Genomic DNA, 22,944 nt, shown 5'->3' with positions numbered 1-22,944 from the left:
GGGTATCTGCAAATCGGATGCACATTAACACGCAGATGATGCTCTCACGTATCTGCTGCTCTTGTCCTTCTGGAGGGTAGTGGTCATGATTTGGAAGATGCTGTCTGCGAGGCCTTGAATTTCTGCAGTGTACCTTGCACATCATTAATGCTGCTGCTACTGTGCATCAGTGGCAGAGGGAGTGAATGCTTGAGGTTGTGGTGCCAATCAAACAGGTTTGCCCAGATGGTATCAACCTGTAGTTAGAGGTTTTTTTAAATTAATTCATTTGATGTAGGTATCACTGGCTAGGCAAGCATTTTATTGCACATCGCCAGAGATGGGGATAATTTAATCACATCCCTGACTTTTGCCTTGTAAACGATGGACAGGCTTTAAGTAGCAAAAAGTTGAGTTACTCACTGCAAGATTCCTAACTCTGAACTGCTTTTGAAGCCACAATATTTTAATGGTTAGTCCAGTTCAATTTCTGGTCAATGGTAACCAAGACAGTTATTGAAGGGGATTCAGCAAAGCAATATCTTTGCAAGTCAAAGGCAAAAATCACATTCTCTGTTCTTGGAGATGGCCACTAGCTCATATGCCTGAGCTCTGAATTTACTAGTCATTTGCCAACCCAAGCCTGGATATTGTTCACAGGTTGCTCAACTTCAGCATGAGCTATGAATGATGGTGAACAATGGTGCAATCATCAGCCTACATCCCATCTCTGGTCTTATTTTGGTGAGAAACTCATGAATGAAGCAGCACAAGGCAATTGGACTAGGAGACTACCCCGTGGAATCTTTTAGTAAGGCCCTGGAGCTCAGACAACTGACCACCCACAACCATCTTGCCTTGTGGCAGGTGTGACTTCAGCAGCAAAGAAACCCCTCCACCAACTCTCATTGACTAAGTTTGCTAGATATCTTGATGATCAACTGCAATTTGATGTCAAGGGCATTCATACACACTTCAACTGTGGAATTCAGCTCTTTTTCTTTCCATGCCTGAACCAAGGTTGTAATGAAGTCAAGAACTGAGTGACCTTGGCAGAATGGGCTGGTTATTGCTAAGCAAGAGTTCCTTGGATGATTACAAACAAAATAAAGGCTTTAAAATAACACTAATAACTTTAATACCTCACTGATTACAGTTTTGAGACATTCCCAATCGTACTACAGCTTTAGATGGGAGACTACCTTACAATCAAGTTTATCTTTCTTTTTTACGCTGCAGTTGGATATTAGGAATCTTCTTGACTCATGAAATATACCAAGCATTCTTTTTAAATTTGCCTCAAACACATATTCAACATGTAGGAGTAATTTAATAAGGAGTTAATTCCTGAGTATCGCATCATACTTCAGCAGCAAGCCTGGAAACTTTGGTTAATAAGCTTCAATTAATTGAGAATTATATCGTACAAGTAGCAACTGCTTTCTGTAACAGTAAGCTAATTCACAATGCAACCTAAGCCACTAAGGAACATTGTACCAGTAAAACTGAATCCCAGAAAATAGTAAACCATATTAATCACAAATACTTGAATATGAATAGTTCTATTTTCGGTTAAGTTGGTTCCACTGCTAATACCAGTGTCGGTACTTTATTTTAAAACAAATGTACCGCTAATGTGATTTAATTGCACAAACAACCAGATGTTCAACAAGAAAGCAATCAGAAAAAAAACAAGTGATGGAAATATTAGGTCAGGCAGTACCTGGGGAAAGAAACAGCGTTAACATTGAGTTGAACGTGATTAATCCTCTTGCATGCATTATTTATTTTAAATTTTAGTATTCTGGGAAAATGGAAACACCAACTAAGTAGTACAGGGAGCTCCAAGTGGATGGCAACATTCAATTCTGCTCAATAATGTTGGCACATTTTCAGTAAATTACTCAGGATAGTTTGAATATCACAGAAAAACAATGGAGGTCAGAGTTGAAGAGACAGAACTGGCATGTTAGGATATTAGCTACTACTAGAAAAGAATCATGAGCAATTAGATGGCACTGTGCTGTTAGAACTAACTCAAGAACCAGGTCTAGAAGTTAGTAGGCATATTGGATAGGCTGAGACATTTTTCATGGGAGTGGAGGAGGTTGAGAGGTAACATTAGAGGTTTATAAAATCATGAATAGTATAGACAGGGTTAGTGGCAGACATCTCTTTCCTAACGTGGTGGAATTTCAAGACTAGGGGGCACATTTTTATGAGAGGAAAGAGATTTTAAAAAGATGAGGTACAACATTTTTACAGAGAGAGTGGTTTGTGTATGAAATGAACTTCCTGAGGAAGTGGCGGATGTGGATACAGTTACAACATGTAAAAGACACTTGGATAAGTACATGAATAGGAAAGGTTTGGAGAGATATGGGCCAGGAGCAAAGTAGGTAGGACTAGTTTAGTTTGGAATTGGCATGGACTGGTTGGATTGAAGCATCTGTTTCATTGACACTATTTTAAATCTAAAGTACTGGAAACAGGGAAACACTTATTGTAGATCGTAACTTGTATGGTTCAGTCTTGTTTGTTCAAAACTGTGGAATCTTGTGACTTCATTTTCTTAAAGTCCCTGGAGCACACCTTTTGCCTACTTTAAAAATAAAGGTTATTGGTTCCTAACCAGATCATAATTCGGTGATCTGATCTAGGATACTATTATAAATTTGATGGCCAGATCTGACAAACATATCTTCTTTAGTACTGTAGGAAGGTGGAAATGTATCAAACAAAAACAAGCTTTGGAGAAACTCAAGAGGTCTGAAAGCATCTGTGCAGAGAAAGCAGAGCTAAGCTTTTGGGTCCAGTGAGTCAGCTTCAGAACTCAGGGCTCTGAAGTAGTGTTAATGGACCTAAAACATGAACTCCACCTTCTCTCCATAGTCCTGGAGTTTCTCACTCCATTTCTGTTTTCATTTCAGATTTTCAGCATTCACAGTTCTTTGCTTTATTTTACTGTTGTTCACTGTTAAGTTTCAGGAATTAGATGTACACCTTTTAAACTTGCATGTGACACCACATCTTATTGCAGAATAAAGGTCATGAAGCTTGTAAGGAAGAGTGCTCAACTGGTACACAAATTTCAATGCAGACAAAAGTGAGATAATCCTTTTACAAAAAATGCCCTAAGAAAGTCACGGTGTTTTTAAAATAAGAATCTAACCAGGATAGAAAAGTGAAGGGATTCAGGAATACAGACATGAATCACAAAATAGAAATAAAGGTTAAAAAAATTAAGCAAACCAAGTATTAGACTTCATTTCAAAAGAATGGATTTTTTTTTTAAATGAGGAAATTATGTTAAACCTATGTAGAATTATGTCCATTGGTGAGAGAATTGAGATTAATATAGTATAGAATTCAAGTAACTGACAAAAGCAACAACTTTACGAAAATCCTTTTTCTACACAGCAATTGTCATATGGAATGCAATGCCAGAGTGTGTGGTGGAGGCAGGTTAAATCAAAGCAATCATGAGGGAATTGGATGACCTGAGTAAGAATAAATGTGCAGAGCTTGGCAGTGGTGATGGCACTAACTGAATAGCACCTTTTGAGAGCCAGTATAGTCAAGACTGGCCAAACAGCCTACTCTAATACTGTAATAATTGTGAATTTGGTTAGATTACATCCGGAAGCTGTGACTCAATTCTGATTCCATATTATAAAGTCCAACAAGGCATCAGAAAAGGGCAAAAGAAAATTCACAAGAATGATACAACAACTTTGAATCAAGGGAAAAACTGAACAAGTTGTGCTTCTTTTCCTTAGAAAAAGGAAGATTCATGGAGTAACCCCATCAAGGCTCATTTCTAGGAAGGCCAAAATAAAGATTCTGAGGACAATTAGATTTATAAAGTTTAATAGGGAATTCAAGAGAAACTTCTTTAGTCACAAAGTTTGGAATGCATTACCAGCAGGGGCCATTGAAGCAAATAGTACAGATGCACTTAAAGGGAAGCTGGATAAGGGGAATAGAATGGGTGAGTATGCTGATAGAGTTAAATGGAAAGGGGTTGGAGACCACTCTGGCAGAACATTAACGTGTACAACCAGGTGGATTAAAAGCTCAATTCTGACCTAAACTCAAATATAAACAGCTGCCATATAAACTCCAGACGTGAAAATATATCACTGTTCTTTCAATATCACTGGGTCAAAATTCTGCCTCCCTAACAGCATTGTAAATCAAAATACACCACATGAACTGCAACAGTTCAGGGTGGCAGCTCACTGCACCTTCTCAAGAGCAACTACAGGAAGGCAATAATTGTTTGACCATCACTAATGCCCATATCCCACGAGTGAGTTTAAAAAAACTCTCCTAATCTAAATGGTGTATGCCATATTCTTAGACTGTGGCCCCCTGGTTCTGGACATCAGAGTCATTGGGAACATCCTTCCTGCATTTATTCTAATTTAGTCAGAATCCAATATGTTTCTAGATGTCTTCTCATTCTTCTAAATTCCAGTTAATACATTCCTAACTGATTCTGTCACTCTTCATACATCAGTCCTGTCATCCCAGGAGTTAGACTGGTAAATCTTTGTTGCACTCCCTCCATAACCAAAACATCCTTCCTCAGGTAAGGAGACCAAAACTGCACACAACACTCCAGGTATAATCTCAGCAAGGTCCTATACAACTGCAGGAAGCTATCCCTGCTCCTGTACTCAAATGTATTCATTATAAAGGACAATATACCATTTGTCACCTTCACCTGCTGCATATGAATGCTTACTTTCAGCAACTGGTTTACAAGGACACCCAAGTCTTGCTGAACCTACCTTTTCCAATCTATCACCATGCAAATAATAATGCCTTTGTTTTTGCTACCAAAGTGGATAACCTCACGTTCATCACATTATACCACATCTGCCAACTCGGTCAACTTGCCCAAATCACAGGGAAGCACCTCTGCATTCTCTTCTCAAATCTACATTCCCACCCTAGGTTTGTGTAGTCTGCAAACTTGGAGATATTCCATTTAGTTTTCTCATCCAAATCATTAATACATATTTTGAATAACTTGGCTCCAAGCACAGAACCCTGCAGTATCCACCCATTTATTCCTATCCTTTGCTCCCTGCCTACCAGCCAGTTCTCTATCCATGTCATCACACTACTCCCACTTATAAGTACTATTATTTTATATGCAGGTCTTTTACATGAAACCTCATTAAACGCATTTGGAAAGTCCAAGTAACACGAGGGGTCATAGCTTTAAGCTGTTTGGTGGAAAGTATAGAAGGGATGTCAGAGGTAGATTCTTTACGCAGAGTGGAGAGAGCATGGAATGCGTTGCCAGCAGTTGTGAAAGCGAGGTCATTGAGAATATTTAAGAGACTGCTGGACATGCACATGGTCACAGAAATTTGAGGGTTCGTACATTAGATTTACCTTACATGAGGACCAATGGTCGGCACAACATCGTGCGCTGAAGGGCCTGTTCTGTGCTCCAAAAGTAAACCACATCCATCACCAGCTTCTTACTTGTCAACTATACAAGTTACATCCTTAAAAAATTCCAATGCATTTGTCAAATATGATTTCCCTTTTATAAATCCGTGCAGACAGTCCAATCCTGTCACAGATTTCTCAGTATTCTGTGAATGAATCTTTTATAATGGTTGCTGTCATTTTCCCTACTTGCAATGTCAAGCTAAAAAGAAAAAGATAGTTTCAGACTGTAACAAGAGACATAGCAATTGTTTTCAGAAATTAGTTCAGTTGACAAGGGTTCAATTCCCACACTGGCTGAGGTTACCACGAATGTCTCCCTTTGCCTGAGGCTTGGTGACCTCTTTGATAAGAATCAGGAAGGGCCGGTGTTGTCTGGGTCGGACAAAGTAAAATTTTTCTCAAATTTTGATCACATGACACCAGGTTATAGTCCAACAGGTTTGTGTTAAATCACAAGTTCCCGTAGCAACACTTCTTCATCAGGCGCAGTGAGAGAGGGTACACCGACATAGTTTATAAGCAGAGAGATCAAAGAGAGCAATCCTATGGATCAGAAGGATTACGGAGACTAAATCTTAAAAAAAAACACCATTCCAAAGCTTTTTCAAAAGTCTGACTGACAAGAAGCTCTCAATCACAATTCAGAGCAAATCATCCAACTTCAATACACAGAAATCAACAACTAATTTATTCCTTAACATTCAATTGTTCCTGCAACAGAACCAACTCAAATTTAACAGATCCTAAAATATTGTGCACAGGCAAAAGCAGGTCAACTAAAAGATCAGAGTCGTAGAGTCAGAGAGATGTACAGCATAAAATAGACCCTTCGGTCCAAATCGTCCATGCTGACCACATATCCTACAGAAACCTAGCCCCATGTGCCAGCATTTGACCCATATTCCTCTGAACCCTTCCTATTTATATACCCATCCAGATGCCTTTTAAATGTTGTAATTGTACCAGTCTCCATCAGTTCCTCTGGCAGTTTCACACACTACCATCTGCACGGAAAAGGTGCCCCTTAAGTGCCTTTTATACCTTTGCCCTCTCACCCTGAACCTATGCGCACTAGTTATGGTTTCCCACCCAGAGAAAAGACCTTGTCTATTTACCCTATTCATGCCTCTCATGATTTTATAAACCTCTAGCAGGTCACCCTTCAGCCTCCGACACTCCAGGGAAAATAACCCCAGCCTATTCAGCCTCTCACTATAGCTGAAACCCTCCAACCCTGCCAAGATCCTTGTAAATCTTTTCTGAACACTTTCAAGTTTCACAACATCCTTCCTATAGCTGGGAGACCAGAATTGCACAAAGTGTTCCAAAAGTGGCCTAACCAATATCCTGTACAGCCACATGACTGCCCAACTCAGATACTCAATGCACTGACCACTAAAGGAGAGAATACCAAATGCCACCTTCACTATCCCATCTACCTGTGTCTCTACTTTCATGGAACTATGAGCCTGCACTCCAAAGTCTCTTTGTTCAGCAACACTCCCCAGGACCTAACCATTAAGTGTATAAATCCTGCCCGATTTGCCTTTCAAATGTGCAGCACCTCACATTTACGTAAATTAAACGCAATCTGCCACTCCTCAACCAATTGGGCCATCTGATCAAGATCCTATTGTACTCTGAGGGAACCTTCTTCACTGCCCACTACACCTCCGATTTTGGTATCATTTGCAAACTTACTAACCATACGTCCTATCCAGGTTTCTGAAGACATGCCAGAATCAAATGCGATGAGTTGGAACAGCCAGATTCCCATTTATTCATGAATAGGTCAGACCTTGTCTCTGTGAAACAGATACCATTATCCACTTGTCTGTCTGGCTGAAAAACAAAACAGTAATGAACCAATACCACAAAAATGTTACTCTCATAGTTAAAAAAAAAATACCCAAAGCCCTTCCCACATCATTAAAAATTCCACATGAAGTAAACCATGGGGAGGTGATGGCCTCGTAGTAATATGACTGGATTATTAATCCAGAAATTCAGCTAACACGCTGGGGTACAAGGTTCAAATACCACCAAGACATTTGGTAGAATTTGAATTCAATAAAAATGTTAAGAATCTACTGACGACCACAAAATCATTGTTGATTGTCAGAAAAACCTATTCAGTTCACTAATGTCTTTAATGGAAGGAAATCTACTATCCACACTTGGTCTGGGCTACATGTGACTCCAGACCCACAGCAATGTGGTTGACTCTCAACTGCGCTCTGAAATGGCCCAGCAAGCCACTCAATTGCATCAAATACTACAAAGTCACAAAGAAATGAAACTGGATGGACCATCTGGCATCGCCATAGAACCCTGGGTCAAAATCCTGGAACTCCCCAACAGCATTGTGGGTCAACTTACACAGTATGTAAACTGCAGACTCAAGGTGGCAGCTCACCACCACCTTCTCAAAAGAAACTAGGGTCAGCCAATAAAAATGCTGGACAGCCAGCAATGCCCAAATCCCATATTTTTAAAAATCTCAACTACAAATTACAATTTAGATCCATTTCATGGCCACCAGTTCCAATCATGCTTCTAGATTTTCTAGTTTACTTCCATGGATCGACATTCGACTGTCTTATCATGGTAAATTTACTGGAATAGATTTCTCTTTTCTTTATTTAGGAGGGAAAAATTATTGCTGCTAGATTTCCTGAAACATTCAAGCTTGCAAGAAAAGCTCTTATACTTGTTGATAAACAATTCAGAAACTGTTTTGCACAATGCCCTCCAGCTAAAATGGAAAAGATTAAATGGCCTTGAAGACAAGAGTAACCTAATTGCACTCCTACCCTATCCAAAGCCAGAACTGAGTCACAAGAGAGAAAAGCAGCTGGCATTCTTGTAAAACCTCCAAGCAATTTGAACTACAGTACAATACACAGCATCAACGAAAGGTTAAGTGTCCCATTGACTGAACAGCATTGTTGATTAATAAACAACTTTATTTTGTACTACTGAACTAATCCAGCTTTTCTCACTACAAATCAGTTAAAACAAATTACTACTCTTTATAACCTCTGTCCGCCTACTCTAATTAGTGGAATTACTGTTCTGTAAATTAGATACAGTTGGGACGTAAAGAGACAACATTATTTTTAAAAGGCATCTAATTTTTTTAATAGAATGCTTCAAACATTTAATCTTAATGAACAGAAAACATTTAATTAAATTCTGTTCAGAATTGGTTTGTTTCAGCCTGAGGGTTAACAAGTTAAAATGTTTGTTAGTTTTTACATTCATTTGAAAGTCTATTCATCCATCCCAACACAAACTTCACAACTTAACACACAATACAATACTGAAACGGCACATTCATAACACAGGTGTGTGTCAAGGCTTATAAATTAACAATGCAATTTGACTATTTAAAACACCTGACTTTTTCAACTGATGGCTGCAAGAATACTTCGCTGAATTTCAGCTATTACTATATTGCAGCGCCTCAAATAATCAAGAGAATCCCAGAAATACCAACACAGCACATGTGCAAACACTAACTGAAAATCACAACATCAGGTTGTAGTCCAACAGGTTTATTTAGAGGTACTAGCTTTTGAAGCACTGCTTCTTCATCAGATAGTTGTCCAACACCAGCATCTCCGAATCAAACACTAACGGAGCAGCCTGAATCCAGTCACCCATTTTCCCTCAAAATTGTAACTTATTGTACTCATTAAGGTGGAAGACAGTTGTGCCAGGAAAAGGAAGACTTGCTCATTTCAGAATCTGGCTACAGCATCAAGCATTTCCATGTTTATTTTTAATCATTCATGGGAAGTGGAAATCGGTGGCTAGCCCACTATTTTATTGCCCTTTGCTAATTGACCAGAAGGCAGTTTAAAAGTCAACCCACCCTTCTATGGGTTGAAAGTCTCATGTAGGTCAGATCATGTGAAGGTCATCTAGTGAATCAGATGGGTTTTTTTTAAAAACAACAATTGACAATAAGTCCATGGTGACTTTTAGACTTTTAATTCCAGATTAGCTATGGAATTCAAATTCTACTATTTGACACGGCAGGATTCGAATCTGGGTTCGCAGACTACTAGAATCTCAATTAATAGTCCAACAATTATACTAAGCCAGGGAATTATAGACAGAGAGCCTGATCTCAGTGGTGGGCAAGTTGTTGGAGGGAATCCCGAGGGATAGGATGCACATGTATTTGGAAAGGCAAGAGCTGATTCAGGATAGTCAATATGGCTTTGTGGGAAATCATGTCTCACAAACTTTAAGATTGAGTTTTTTGAAGAAGTAACAAATAGGATCAATGAGGGCAGAGCAGAAGATGTGATCTATATGGACTTCAGTAAGGCGTTCGACAAGGTTCCCAATGGGAGACTGATTAGCAAGGTTAGATCTCATGGAATACAGGGAGAACTAGCCATTTGGATACTGAACTGGCTCAAAGATAGAAGACAGAGCGTGGTGTTGGACGGTTGTTTTTCAGACTGGAGGCCTGTGACCAGTAGAATGCAACAAGGATCGGTGCTGGGCCCTCTACTTTTTGTCATAAGGGATACAGTTAATAAGTTTGCAGATGACACCAAAATTGGAGGTGTAGTGGACAGCGAAGAGGGTTGCCTCAGATTACAAAAGGATCTGGACCAGACAGGCCAATGGGCTGAGAAGTGGCAAATGGAGTTTAATTCAGATAAATGCGAGGTGCTGCATTTTGGGAAAGCAAGTCTTAGCAGGACTTATGCACTTAATGGTAAGGTCCTAGGGAGTGTTGCTGAACAAAGAGATCTTGGAGTGCAGGTTCATAGATCCCTGAAAGTGGAGTCGCAGGTAGATAGGATAGTGAAGGCAGCGTTTGGTATGCTTTCCTTTATTGGCCAGAGTATTGAGTACAGGAGTTGGGAGGTCATGTTGTGGCTGTACAGGACATTGGTTAGGCCACTGTTGGAATATTGCATGCAATTCCGGTCTCCTTCCTATTGGAAAGATGTTGTGAAATGTGAAGGGGTTCAGAAAAGACTTAAGGATTTTGCCAGGGTTGGAGGATTTGAGCTATAAGGAGAGGCTGAATAGGCTAGGGCTGTTTTCCCTGGAGCATCAGAGGCAGAGGGGTGGCCTTAGAGGTTTACAAAATAATAAGGGGCACGAAAAGGATAAATAGACAAAGTCTTTGCCCTGGGGTCGGGGAGTCCAGAACTAGAAGGCATGGGTTTAGGGTGAGAGGGGAAAGATATAAAAGGGACCTAAAGGGCAACTTTTTCACTCAGAGGATGGTGCGTGTATGGAAGGAGCTGCTAGAGGAAGTGGTGGAGGCTGGTACTATTGCAACATTTAAAAGGCATCTGGATGGGTATATGAATGGGAAGGGTTTGGAGGGATATGGGCCAGGTGCTGGCAGGTGGGACTAGATTGGGTTGGGATATCTAGTCGGCATGAACGAGTTGGACCGAAGGGTCTGTTTCCATGCTGTACATCTCCATGACTCTATGACTAAATGGAAGGTAAGATTGATCAATCGTATTTCACACAAAACTAGAAAGCACTGAGAGCACTAGTCATACTGGCACCCTCTCCATTCTGGATCCAAAGCAGCAGACCAAATGAGAATGTTAATACCTTAGGCTATTTTACAGTTAAGAGTCATTCCAAAACTTTAGGATTACATTGTTAGCATACTCGAATGTCAATACTTTCAGATTACATTTTACTGTTCTTATACCATTACCTGACTACGCTAAACTTTGATGAAAAGTTGACTAAACTCCAGCTATTTTGACAAAGTGTTGACTAAATTCCAGATAGAGTATTGTGTCCAATTCCAGGCATTACACATTAGGAGAATCTGCAAGATCTTAAAGACTATGCAGAGGAGGTTTACTTGGATACAAGAGATGAGGGACTTCAGTTACATAAATATTGCAAATGTTATGGTCACTCTCCTTCCAGCAGAGAAGATCAAGATAAAATTTGATAAGAGATATATCAAATCAAGTTTTAAGATTTAATCTAATCTAAGATTAGAGCAAATAAGAAATAACTGTTTCTAGTGGCAAGAGAATTAGTAACCAAAGGACTAAGATTTAAGATGAAAATTCAAAAAACAACCCAAAGTGTTAATGAAACCATTTTAAACAGAGTTATGGTGATCTGGAATGTGCTGCCAGCAAGGGTGGTGGATGATGATTCACTTAAGGTTTGAACGTATATTTGGAGGGAAAAGGTTGGCAGGTAAATGGGAAAGAATAGGGCAAACCACACCAGATGCTGGAAATTTGAAATGAGTCATTCTATAATTCTGAAATATTAATTGTTTCTCTTTCTATAGACAGACTTGCTGATCATGTCAATGTTATTCAGAGTAGCAGGAAAATTGTCATTTCGGGCTGGAACCTGATGAAGGGTTCCTACCCGAAACGTTGATTTCCTGCTCCTCGGATGCTGCCTGACTTGCTGTGCTTTTCTAGCACCACTCTAATCTTGCATTCACCTTTCACACTCATGCTCACCAGGTATTCTTTTAAATCCAAAAGATAATGTGCAGTTCCTCAAAACAGCAGCATTATTACAGCTTTCACAGTTACGAGTTATATCACTAATTTTCCCACTTTATTAAAGTCTATTTCGCAAAAATATTAAAATTAAGACCTTTCTAGAACACAGTGATTTACTCCCTTACATTCTCTAAAAAGAAGCTTGGACAAAGCTTAGAATGGATTGTTTCCATTGCACGAATTAATTTTCTCCCAGTAACAGCTCAACCATATTTATGACCTTGACATAAGTTAAATTCAGGGATTACATGTTAATACAGCCTTCATAGAACTGCTTTAAAAATCCAGTGGAATACGCACGATGACAACATCCACATTACATGTCATTAATTTATGACCGACAACAGGGAATTTGAGTAATTTCTATGTATAAGTTCTAACCATCTATTTACAATGAGATCTCAAGTCTGAAGGACTAAATTTAGATTCATTTTGGTTACTTTGCAAAATGAGGTCAAATTTAACCATTTAATTTAGACATCTGCTAAAAAATTAATATGCACTACACCCAAATGTAGGGTTGCGCTCAAACATACAAGGGTTTTAAAAATGACTCCTTTATGAACTCCAGCTTACAAAAATTGCTGATGCATGGTGATCCTAAGATTAATGGGAACATTAGTGGGCTATTCACCTCTCGATTTTGCTCTGCGAGTAGTGGAGTGTTGTCAGATGATGCTAAAAAGCAGTTGGTGTTTCTCCATGACAAAGTAAAAGATTAGAATAGCTGGGCAATTAAAGTACAGTTACATCGCTGCATCTTTATCAGAACAGTCCAGACCAACAGATATTCATGCACTACTACAGAAGAACATTTCACTAGTTAGAACTGGTAGAAGTGGAAAATAAATACTAAATACTATTTACACAGTACAGTGAACAAAGAGTAAAATAACTTGTCCACAGTATGTTAATTTCAATAGGGTCAAGCTGTAATTTAGAATCTTCCTTCCAAATAATAATTTGAAACATTCTGATCTATTTAATTTTCTTTATTCTCTCTAAAAATTGAAAAATTTAATTTCACCACTACAACTAAAGTGACTCAGTTTTGCTTTTATAGTTATAACCTAGCCCCATTAACAAACAGAGAAGTCTGCAAGATGTTCGAATATTAGTAGAACTGAAGTGGAGGAGAAAACATATCCAGAGACACACAAAGCACTCATGTCACAAGGTACAAAATTTCCAAACTCAGTAAGTAAACTCTTCTTTATGTAATGTTATAAATATATGACAGAACTGGCACCCAGGGCCACCATTTTAGCAAAATAATAATCAACCATCATAATTAAAAAGGTAATGATATAAAAAAATCTCTGGACAACTAAAACTGCCAGCTGCAATTTGGATATTTCAGCATTCTGAAGGCATTCTCTGCCCTAATTGAATTATGTGTCTCACACAATTAAGTATGTAAAACAAAAGTAGCGTTTGATTTTAAAAAAACAGCATCCTAACATGAGGCACGTGTCAGCTTTCAGTTACCACAGCGTCATAACAGATATATTATTTTGCCTAACAATGACAATTTACAGTTTGGCAAGTAAATTAGAAGACCCACTTACCAATATAGAAAAGCAGAGCCTTAGACTGAAATACTCAGTCTTTGGTTTAATAAGGGGCACAGCAATTCAGACTGAAAAGCAAGCTCAGACCAACAACATATTTCCTCAACCACACAACTTCAAGAACAGCTCTGCAAAGACAACTTTTCAACAAAGACCATGCCCTTGGCACAGTTAGAAACTGTCAGACTTTCATCTTCACTTTGTACTCAATATGTAGACTGTAACTGCAGATGGGAAATGCAGGATTTCAAAGCAACCTAATCCTTCAAAATTACACAAAAATACTCAATTCTGAAAAATGCCAAAAATCAAAACAAGAGCAGAAACTATAGGTATGCTGGCCAAACAGTGTTCTACCCAGTCAACACCAATCTAAAGTTTGATTGATGCCAATAGGTGCTGCCTAAGGCTGCCAATGACTCCAATTCACCAATGTTTAACAAATAAAATCTTTGCAGTGAGTGATAAAGAAAACGTGGAGGGCAATGTGGAGAGTATATTTAGTAACTACAATATTTCCCTTCGATCAGGCAAAAACATACAAATTAAAAAGATAGAAGCTCAGTTCTCCAAATGAAACATGCCCAGACTACTACGTAATTCAATGCTGATTTCACAAGACCATTTAGGCATTGTCATGGTCTTACTTGGCAATGGTATTTCAAACTGTTTGTAGGTGACACACTTATCTGGTTTTGACATGGCAACAGCAGTAAAGCAATAGGTAGATGTACCCCAGACTATCTGTGCTTTACAACATACAGATCCATTGAATGCATTGTCTGCAGCAAAATAATTACTAACGCCACCAGCTGCAGTGTTATTGACTTCAAAAGTATTTGTCTGTTTTTAAAAATTTGTAATGTGTGTGAAAATTTATGTTAATACATGTAAAACACCTGTACTCAATACTATAAACCATCCAAGAGCAACTCATTCTATGTGAATGAATTACATTGGTAAATGCAACATCATTTTGCACATAACAGTATCTCAAACTGCAAGTGGGAGAAATGACCAATTTTTTTTGGTGGTAGTGTATTAATTTGAAAGATTGTGCAGAGAAATCCATGCTCTTCCTGTTTGGGGATATTTTACATCTATTGGTTAACAAACCACATTTTCCAAAGATCTTATTCATTCAACAGTTTCTTCCAAGTGATACTTTTCTCAATCATACATTCTCAATTAAACTTCAAAGTAAAATGTGTTCCCTAAAGCATCCATACCCAAGAGTGATTGGAAGAAAGAATAATCTTCTAGGTATTTTCATAAATGATTACATATTTGTTTAAATGGATGAATTTGATACTTGATAACAACGACAAAACACAATGTGGTTCACTGCAAGGCAATCTTTGAAATGTCTGCTCAATCGATTCAATTAAAATGCTTCATTTCATCCTGCTCTTCAAATTCATTTGCCAAGTGTTTGCCCATTTCTCCAAACCCTTCCCTGTATCCATCCTCCTTACTGTTTATCATATTTCGCCTCATCTGCAAGTTTCGAAAATGTGCACTATATAAAGTGCAGGTTATTATACAAACAAAACTGCACACTAACTGTAGCAGGACACCAGGGGATATTTTCAAACAGTTCAAAAATACAACTGTACTACTGTTTCTTGTCCCCTGGTCACTTTATTTAATCTCATGGGCTTTAATGGTGCCAACAGGTCTAATCTGTGGCACTAATAATAGTCTTTGGAAAGTCCATATATACATCAATTACATTGCCTTCTCCCTTACTTTAAAAAGAGTGCAAATTAGTCAGACGAGGAATATATCTTTATTATGACATTATCGTTCTGAAGAAGTCATGTTTCTTTCTCTCCCCACAGGTGCTGCCAAACTGGAGTTTCTCAAGGGCTATTTTTATTTCAGCTGTCCAGTATCCATAGTTTTTGCTTTTCTTTAAGATAGCTTTGCTTCCTCTCCCTAGCAATTGTACAGTGCTACCTTTTCCAAGCAAAAACAAAACACTCATTTCTGTTGCTCTGCATTTGAGGCAGCATAATTCTGCCATTCATACATCCTTCAGACTCATCTTGAGTTTATTCATCTCATCAGTCTTGGCACTTAATGTACACTCCCCACTCTCCACCCCCCTTACTTTTCCCAGTTCTGATGAATCAGTACTGTTCTGAACATTAGCCTTGTCTTTCTATCCTTAGATAGCAGATTGGTCAAGTATTTCCGCCTTTATTTCAGATTTCTAGCACCTACATTACTTTGCTTTTGTATATTTAAAAACTTGTCTGACCCCCATAATATACTCCAATTCAACGTTGTTTGAAAAAGTGTAAAACAGCTAAGATTCTTGATCTAGGTAAAGACAACCGGAATGGGATGAGACAAGATTTTCCACAGCAAATTAGGTGAATTTGTAGACAGTTAAATCTACAGTTTAGAGTAAAAAGTGTTTAAAAATATACAGAACCAGCTTGTACCCATTATGGGCAAGAGCTCATCTTGCCAAAAACCATAAGAGGCAAGGTAAAACAGAAAATAAAATGTATAAAAATATAAAAATAGGACGGATCTTTGGAGAAATATAATCAAGTGAGAGTAATTATTGACAAAAGGTGAGAGTTACAAAATGGGGGTATGGAAAGAAACTCGCAAGAGATATAAAATTAACAAATTTATCAGGGTGCTCGAGAGCATTGTGGATTCTTTCAAGAATGATAACATTGATATGCTCAACAAAGCAAAACAAAATGTGGACATTGAATAATTCATCAGTAATTACAGTTGAGGAAGAATTCATACTAGACATCCCAAGGAAACTTACAATGAATCAGTGACAGAGACACACCAATATGAACAGAAGCAACGAAAATAAAGACAGTAAAAGTGATAAACCCAAGATCAGACGTTTTCATTCCTTGGTTTAAAGGAAGGAGGGTTGCAGCTTATATAACGATAATTTTCCAAAGTTCTCCTGACTCAAATCTTCATATTGCACATCATCTCACTATAGAGGAAGCTAGGGGATTATGACCAGATTGATTGGCAACTGATGCTAGGCTATTAGAATCCACTGTTAATAACTGATCCACTGAAAGAATTTTTTTCCTGCCTGACTAACCTAACAAAATTAGTTTTTGGAGTACATACATTCCTAGAAGGCATAAATTTCTCATAAGAAACAGTTGGTCAACACTGAAGCTTACGGAGTTAAAAGAAAATACTGACCGAGTTAGGAAATTGGTTTAGTGACAGGGTAAAGTAGAGATATAAGAATCTGACTAGCATGCGCTGCAAGAATCTATGATGGAGTTTCAACTGTTAATTATACACATTAACAATGTCAACAAGATAGGGAAACTTGACTAAAGCGGCTGAGACAAAGTGTAGATAGACACATAAAATTACTAACATATTTAGTGGATTAAATGGGTGAATGGACAAAACAATGGCAAATGAGCTTCAACAATGGCAAATCCAATGCAAATCACTGTCAAAACAAGTTACTTCATAAAGTGGTAAAATAGATTAGAAACAGTGGAGGTATTTTGGTGAAGTGGTGGAACTTTGAAAGGAGATGACTAGGTGTTCGGATGAACATAGAAAAGTACAGCACAGAAAAGGCCCTTTGGCCCATGATGTTGTGCTGACATTTAATCCTAAATGTAAAATATAATAACGGACGCACCCCGCGACTCACTGCTATCTATGTGCATGTCCAGTCACTTAAATGTCCCCAATGACTCTGCTTCCACTACCACAGCTGGCAATGCATTCCATGTATTCACAACTCTCTGCATAAAGAACCTACCTCTGATGTCTTCTTTATACCTTCCTCCTAATATCTTCAAACTATGACTCCTTGTACCAGTCAATCCTGCCCTGGGGAAAAGTCTCTGGCTATTGACTCTATCTACTCCACTCATTATCTTGTATACCTCAATCAGGTCTCCTCTCTTCCTCCTTCGCTCCAGAGAGAAAAGCCCAAGCTTATTCAACCTTTCTTCATAAGGCAAGCCCTCCAGTCCTGGCAGCATCCTGGTAAACATTCTTTGCACCCTCTCTAAAGCCTGTGTCTTTCCTATAGTAGGGCGACCAGAACTGGACACAATATTCCAAGTGTAGTCTTACCAGGGATTTGGAGAGATGCAGCAAAACCTCGCGGCTCTTAAACTCTATCCCCCTGTTAAAGAAAGCCAAAACACACATGCTTTCTTAACAACCCTATCCACTTGGGTGGCGACTTTGAGGGAATCTATGTACTTGCTCACCCAGATCTCTCTATTCCTCCACACTGCCAAGAATCCGGTCTTTAATCCTATATTCAGCATTCGAGTTTGACCTTCCAAAATGCATCACTTTGCATTTATCCAGGTTGAACTCCATTGCCATTTCTCGGCCCAGCTCTGCATCCTGTCTATGTCGCGCTGCAGCCTGCAGTAGCCCTCTATACTATCGATGACACCTCCAACCTTTGTGTCATCGGCAAATTTACTAACCCACCCCTCAACCTCCTCATCCAAGTCATTTCTAAAAACTACAAAGAGCAGAGGCCCAAGAACAGAGCCCTGCAGGACCCCACTCAACACTGATCTCCAGCTTTGTTAGCCAGCCAATTCTGAATCCAGATAGCCAAACCTCCCTGTATCCCAAACTTCCTCACTTTATGAATGAGCCTACCATGAGGAACTTTATCAAATGCCTTGCTGAAGTCCACATATACCCCACATTCACTGCTCAAACTTCATCGACCTGCCTTGACACCTCCTCAAAAAACTCAATAAGATTTGTGAGGCATGACCTGCCCCTCACAAAGCCATGCTGACTGCCTTTAATCACACTATGCTTTGTCAAATAGTCATAAATCCTATCCTTCAGAATTCTTTCCAAAGCTCTGCTGACCACAGACCTAAGACTGACTGGTCTGTAATGGCCAGGAATTTCCCTATTACCCTTCCTGAAAAATGGAACATTCGCCTCCTTCCAATCCTCCGGTACTACTCTCATGGAGAGTGAGGAGGCAAATATCCTCGCCAGCAGCTTAGCAACCTCCTTTCTCGCTTCCCTGGGGACTCATCAATCTTAACGTTTTCCAAAATTTCCAGCACATCAACTTCATCAATCTTGATCTGATCAAGACTGTATCCCAGCTCCTCAAAGTTTTCACTTCCAACAAGTTCCCTTTCCTTGGTGAAAACCAAAGCAAAAAACTCACTTAAGTCTTTCCCTATCTGCTCAGACTCCACACACTAGTTCCCTCCGCTATCCCTGATCACCCAACCTTCTCCCTGATCATTCTCTTATTCCTTATGTCTGAGTAAAATGCCTTTGGGTTCTCCAGAATCCTTCTTGCCAAGCATTTTTCATGCTGCCTCCTGGCTCTCCTCAGTCCATTTCTGAGCTCCTTTCTAGCAAGCCTGCAATCTTCTAAAGCTGTGTTAGATCCTTGCTTCCTCCACCTTACGTAAGCTGCCTTCTTCCTTTGGACGAGAAGCTCCTCTGCTCTTGTCATCCAAGGTTCCTTAATCTTACCCCTTACCTGTCTCAGAGGAACAAATTTGCATATCACTCGCAACAACTGCTCCTTAAATAGTCTCCACGTGTCTGCTGTGCCCTGTGGAACAATTGCTCCCAGTCTATACTTTCCAACTCCTGATAGCGTCATAATATCCTATTCCGCAATTAAATATCTTCCCTCGGTAACTGCTATGCTAAATGTGAGGCAGTTGTGATCACTGTCACCAAAGTTGCTCTCCCACTGCGAGATCTAACACGAGGGTAAGGCAGTTGATGAACTGTATAAGGAGTCCAAAATGGGAAACTGATAAAACCCTTAAGTTTCACTGTAACTTGGCAAGATGAATCCAATATTGGCTTAGTAAAAGGAGATAGAAAGTGACGTTAGAGACTGCTAATGTGATTGGAACTTGGTGGCAAAGCCACCGCACAGGATCAATGCTGGATCCCTCATGGTTTCTGATATTTATACATGAGCATATGGGAGAGATGATAAGTTAGTTTGCAGATGACACAAAGACTGGCATGTTGTTTGACACTGATGAGGTAAGTGCTAGGTTACAGGAAAACAAGAGAGACAAATGGGCAGATTGAGCTTAACAGTGATAAAAGGTGATGCACTTTAGAAGGAGGAACATGTCAACGGAGTACTCAATGAATACAAAGTCTAGGAAGCTCAGAGGAATCTTGGCTGTTTGTCCACTGATCCCTAAAGGTGGCAGATCAGGTTAATATGCTGCACAAGACACTTGCCTTTGTCAGTCATGGCACAGATTAGAAGAATAGGGAAGTCATGTTGGAGCTCTACGAAACTTTAGTTAGGCCACAGCTGGAGCACTATGTGCAATTCTGTTCACCAGGCTAGAGGAAAGATATGATTACACTGTAGATGTTACAAAGAAGATTCATCAGAATGTCGCCTGGGATGGAGCATTTCAGCTACGAAGAGAGGCTGGACAAGCCCGGGCTGTTTTTTCTGGAGCAGAGAAGGTCAAGGTGGACCCGATAGAGATGCGTAAGATTACAGTCAGTTCTGATATAACATGACAGTTCTGCTCTTGTGCAATCGCGTGTTATAAGAAAATTGCGTAATAGCCGTGCCATTTAAACTAATAGGACTGGAATCACATTACAGCCAATACAGGTAAGCAAAGTTTGCATTTACAAATAATGGTGTAAATTCTTAAAATGCATTAAGCCAATTTGCATTGAAGAAACGTGAGTTACAGCAGAACAGACTGTGTGAGGGCATGGATAGGATGAATGGAAAACAGCTGTTCCCCTCAGCTGAAGGATTAATAACTAGAGGACAATTTTTAGAATGGAAGACAGCAAGTTGAGAGAGGATTCAAGGAAAAAAACCATTTCACCCAGGTGGTAAGGGGCCTTGAATGCACTGTCTAGGAGGGTAGTTGAGGGGGGAATCCTCACAATCCTTAAAGGACTTGGATGATTACTTGATATGTCAAACAAGGGCCAAGTACAGGAAAGTGGAATTGTGTAGGTACTAGTATATTTTTGGCAGTACAGATTTGATGGACTGAAAGGCCTGATCTGTACTGTATGATTCTACGAAGTCCAGGTGCACATATTATATTTTGTAGTTGCTCATGACACTTTAATCAAAAATGCGAACAGAATACTGGTCATTGTATTAAAACTTGTAGAAGTTGGGGGGTCAGCTAGCTGGAGAAAGTGAGGACTGCAGATGCTGGAGATCAGAGCTGAAGAAGTGCTTATGCCCGAAACGTCAATTCTCCTGCTCCTTGGATGCTGCCTGACCTGCTGCGCTTTTCCAGCAACACATTTTTCAGCTGGTTTGCAATGCAGAGTAATGCCAACGCATGGGTTCAAATCTCATTTTGGCCGAGGTTACTACAAAAAACTCTCTTTCTCAAGTTCTCCCCTTGCCTGGGGTGTGGTCATCCTCAGGTTAAACCAGCAGTCATCTCGATTGAGGCGACAGCCCAATTATCTTGTCAGACTACCGTGCCTTTACCTTAGAAGCCATGATGCAGTTATACAAAGCCCTAGCTGGATTTCATATTTCATAATTTTGCACACTACACCTTAGGATTTATTTTTAATTCACTTATGGAACATAAATGTCACTGGCTTGCCAACATTTATTGCCCAGCCTACTTGCCCTTGAGTAGATGGTGGCAAAATACCTTCTTGAACTGCTGCAGCCCTCGGGCTGTAGGTAGACCCATAATGCTGCTAGGGAGAGAATTCAGGATTTTGACGCAGGAACAATAAAGGAACTAGAGGGATTGCTGTATAATTTACCACTACAATTAATACAAAGATGGGTTATACAAATTGAGTGTCATATTTCCTTGGAGATGGCTCAATAAATTTAGTGATGGTAGAGGCTGCTAATGTGACTGGAACCTGGTGTGCAATGGCACCACACAGAACAATTTAATTTAATTATTTAATAACACTTTGAACATAATAGATGAACTCGTTTTTTTACTGATTGTACTCAAGTCCAAGACTGCTTATAGTGCAATATTGGTTGCAGATCTCTCAGGAGTAAAACTACACCAGACACCTACATGCAAAGAACAGTGAAAGGTTGAAATTCTTAACAGTAGTATCTGGATTGATTTTTAATTTTCATTAGATTGATGTATCTTTGCAAACTCCTGACATCATGGAATGAGGCAACAGATCCTCTAATCAACAATCATGGAAAATGCTCAAGAGGCTAAATGATCTATTCCTGTTGTTTCACACCTCACAGCCGGTCAGCTGATTTTTGTGCACATCCCTCCACAACATCGCACCCAACCTTCAGATGTCTTAGCCTCTCAGAACGGATGAGCTACTTCAAAGAAAAGCTCTATGAACAACAAGCAAACGACAATCACAAATAGATGCAAATTTCGAGTGTATCTGGACGAAGACACTAATTGGTTGACAATCTGTGCTTTATAGATTTTCACAGCTTTCAGCAATCTGAACAAGTTCTTCAAGTGTTGCAGGTCTTGGCAAACAAGACAAAACTAAAGCCAAATATTTTCACAAATTGCTAATTCCGTCCATCAAATCTAAAAATGTATCAGTCACAAAATAATCAGCGACCCTCAGATGATTAACAGAGTTCCAAAAAATTCAAATCTGATATTCTGAAAGGCAGAATTAAAATGCTGTACAATTACAGTGCTCATTACACCACAAATTATCTTTGCAATCTTTACTTGGCTGCAGGCTATTTGAAAACTTATGTGCAGGTGTGACTCAGCAGCCTTCAGTCAAGATCAACTGCTATAAAGTAAGCCTTGAAGTTATATTTTTATCAGCAGTACTAAAACTAATAGAGCAAGTCCTCCTTTAAAGTTGCCCATTTAACAATTTCACTTGAACATTAGTCAATTGACAAGGTCGGTAATCTCGTTAAAAGATTAATTTTAACATCATTCATATGATCTAAGTGGTATTATTTTGGCCCAAAGAGTGTTCTGGAAACCTGGGTTTAAACTGTGCAGATAGTGAAATCTGAAATCAATAAAAATCTGGAATTAAGAGTCTAACAATGGCCGTGAATCCATTGTCAATTGTTGGAAAAATCCATCTGGTTCACTAAATGTCCTTTTAGGGAAGGCAATTGTCATGCTTAAATGGTTTACATGTGTATCCAGACCCAGGGAAATGTGGTTGACTTTTAACTGCCTATGGACAAATACGGGCAATAAATGCAGACCTAGCCAACAACTCTCATCATATGAATGAATTAAATAAAAAGCAGACCCCTTGTATGTAGCAATGAGGCAGAGGAGCCATTTTAAAACCAATCATAGAACAGATGAGAAAGATAAACCACAAAAGTCCCTTACTTCACACTAGTGATTTGGTACTCCATTCCACTTCAAACATAAGCAACAATTACCCAA

At 39.2% G+C, this 22,944-nt stretch overlaps 1 protein-coding gene across 15 annotated transcripts in view; it reads right to left on the bottom strand.

The window, feature by feature from the left end:
• Window positions 1-22,944, bottom strand: part of ppfibp1b (PPFIA binding protein 1b) — a 165,239-nt gene that overhangs the window by 124,555 nt on the left and 17,740 nt on the right. For 11 of the 15 annotated variants that reach the window (XM_072551744.1, XM_072551740.1, XM_072551749.1 and 8 more), the window contains exon 2: window positions 7,157-7,293. The exons of 2 other annotated variants lie outside the window; for them this stretch is intronic. The gene's annotated coding sequence lies outside the window, so the exon portion shown is untranslated. The remainder of the gene's footprint in view (window positions 1-7,156; window positions 7,294-22,944) is intronic. 2 more of the 15 variants (XM_072551743.1, XM_072551746.1) reach the window with 1 other exon arrangement.

Source organism: Chiloscyllium punctatum, chromosome 32 (assembly GCF_047496795.1).
Source record: "Chiloscyllium punctatum isolate Juve2018m chromosome 32, sChiPun1.3, whole genome shotgun sequence".
Lineage (NCBI taxonomy): Eukaryota > Metazoa > Chordata > Chondrichthyes > Orectolobiformes > Hemiscylliidae > Chiloscyllium > Chiloscyllium punctatum.
The sequence above is the reverse complement of the archived record's forward strand: the minus strand, read 5'-3'. Positions and strand labels throughout refer to the sequence as shown.